Source organism: Oncorhynchus masou, chromosome 5 (assembly GCF_036934945.1).
Source record: "Oncorhynchus masou masou isolate Uvic2021 chromosome 5, UVic_Omas_1.1, whole genome shotgun sequence".
Classification (NCBI taxonomy): Eukaryota; Metazoa; Chordata; class Actinopteri; order Salmoniformes; family Salmonidae; genus Oncorhynchus; species Oncorhynchus masou.
In genome coordinates, this window is record NC_088216.1 from 83,680,379 (window position 1) to 83,683,541 (window position 3,163).

Sequence of the window (3,163 nt, forward strand, 5' to 3'; positions counted from 1 at the left end):
TTAGTCAGCCACCAATTGTGCAAGTTCTCCCACTTAAAAAGATGAGAGGCCTGTAATTTCCATCATAGGTACACTTCAACTATGACAGACAGAATGAGAGAAAAAAATCTAGAAAATCACATTGTAGGATTTTTAATGAATTTATTTGCAAATTATGGTGGAAAATAAGTATTTAGGACATCTACTTTGTGCATGACACAAGTTATTTTTCCAACATTTGTATACAGACAGATTATTTCACTGTATAACAATTCCAGTGGGTCAGAAGTTTACATACACTATGTTGACTGAGCTTTTAAACAGCTTGTAAAATTCCAGAAAAGGATGTCATGGCTTTAGAAGCTTCTGATAGGCTAATTGACATAATTTGAGTCAATTGGAGGTGTACCTGTAGATGTATTTCAAGGCATACCTTCAAACTCAGTGCCTCTTTGCTTGACATCATGGGAAAATCTAAAGAAATCAGCCAAGACCTCAGAAAACAATTTGTAGACCTCCACAAGTCTGGTTCATCCTTGGGAGTAATTTCCAAACGCCTGAAGGTACCATGTTCATTACATTTACATTTACATTTAAGTCATTTAGCAGACGCTCTTATCCAGAGCGACTTACAAATTGGTGAATTCACCTTCTGACATCCAGTGGAACAGCCACTTTACAATAGTGCATCTAAATCATTTAAGGGGGGGGGGGGGGTGAGAAGGATTACTTATCCTATCCTGGGTATTCCTTGAAGAGGTGGGGTTTCAGGTGTCTCCGGAAGGTTCATCTGTACAAACAATAGTACGCAAGTATAAACACCATGGGACCACACAGCCGTCATACCGCTCAGGAAGGAGACACGTTCTGTCTCCTAGAGACAGAATAGAACTGTTTGGCCATAATGACCATCATTATGTTTGGAGGAAAAAGGGGGAGGCTTGCAAGCCAAAGAACACCATCCCAACCGTGAAGCACGGGGGTGGCAGCATCATGTTGTGGGGGTGCTTTGCCGCAGGAGGTACTGGTGCACTTCACAAAATAGATGGCATCATGAGGAAGAAAAATGATGTGGATATATTGAAGCAACATCTCAAGACAAATGGGTCTTCCAAATGGACAATGACCCCAATCATACTTCCAAAGTTGTGGCAAAATGGCTTAAGGACAACAAAGTCAAGGTATTGGAGTGGCCATCACAAAGCCCTGACCTCAATCCTATAGAAAATGTGTGGGCAGAACTGAAAAGGCGTGTGGGAGCAAGGAGGCCTACAAATCTGTGTAACGCATGTGTCGTTGGATGTAGACCAAAGTGCAGCGTGGTGAGCGTACATTTTATTTTAAAATGTCGCCAACAAACGAAAGAAATAACCGTGGCACTTACAGGGCTAAGTGCCACAAACAAAGTTAACTACCCACACTCAAAGGAGGGGAAAGGGCTACCTAAGTATGATTCCCAATCAGAGACAACGATAGACAGCTGTCCCTGATAGAGACCCATACCCGGCCAAAACATAGAAATTAAGAAACATAGAAAACAAAAAATAGAATGCCCACCACACATCACACCCTGACCTAACCAAATAGAGAAATAAAACGCCTCTCTAAGGTCAGGGTGTGACAACCTGACTCAGATACACCAGCTCTCAGGAGGAATGGGCCAAAATTCACCCAACTTATTGTGGGAAGCTTGTGGAAGGCTACCTGAAACGTTTGACCCAAGTTAAACAATTTAAAGGCAATGCTACCAAATACTAATTGAGTGTATGTAAACTTCTGACTCACTGGGAATGTGATGAATGAAATAAAAGCTGAAATAAATTATTCTCTCTACTAATATTCTGACATTTCACATTCTTAAAATAAAATGGTGATCCTAACTGACCAAAAACGGAATTTTTACTAGGATTAAATGTCAGGAATTGTGAAAAACTAAGTTTAAATGTATTTGGCTAAGGTGTATGTAAACTTCCGATTTCAACTGTATATAATAAGCTTGCAAAGTCAGGATCAAGAGTTCAGTTACCACCAGAGCCCCCCATATGAAAATGGATCAAGAGTTCAGTTACCACCAGAGCCCCCCATATGAAAATGGATCAAGGGTTCAGTTACCACCAGAGCCCCCCATATGAAAATGGATCAAGAGTTCAGTTACCACCAGAGCCCCCCATATGAAAATGGATCAAGAGTTCAATTACCACCAGAGCCCCCCATATGAAAATGGATCAAGAGTTCAATTACCACCAGAGCCCCCCATATGAAAATGGATCAAGAGTTCAGTTACCACCAGAGCCCCCCATATGAAAATGGATCAAGAGTTCAATTACCACCAGAGCCCCCATATGAAAATGGATCAAGAGTTCAATTACCACCAGAGCCCCCCATATGAAAATGGATCAAGAGTTCAGTTACCACCAGAGCCCCCCATATGAAAATGGATCAAGAGTTCAATTACCACCAGAGCCCCCCATATGAAAATGGATCAAGAGTTCAGTTACCACCAGAGCCCCCCATATGAAAATGGATCAAGAGTTCAGTTACCACCAGAGCCCCCCATATGAAAATGGATCAAGAGTTCAATTACCACCAGAGCCCCCCATATGAAAATGGATCAAGAGTTCAATTACCACCAGAGCCCCCCATATGAAAATGGATCAAGAGTTCAATTACCACCAGAGCCCCCCATATGAAAATGTAAGTGTGCCGTACGTATTAAATACGCAATATGTCATGTTTTTGGCAACCCCACCAAATTCACTTAGAAATGTGAGTTATAGATCTGTCATTCTTATTGAAAGCAAGCCTAAGAAGCGGTAGATCTGTTCTATGTGCTCTATTTCTATGCTTCCTGTGTTTTAGTTTTTGTTCTTTTACTTTCGGGTTTGGACACCAGCTTCAAAACCGCTGAAAATACAATATTTTTGGTTATGGAAAACATTTTTCACCACATATTAGATGGTACAATGATTCTCTACACTATGACTGTTTGTTTTGACACATAAACTGAAATTAGGCAAAATATTAGAATTTAAGCAAACCAGGAAATGGCAGAGTGATTTCTGCTGCATATTGCACCTTTTAAAGCATTTGCTAAATGGCATACAGTATGTGATTCTATATTATTGCTATAGAAACATGTCAACATATTACACAGAGATCATCCAAAGTGAACACATTATGCCTA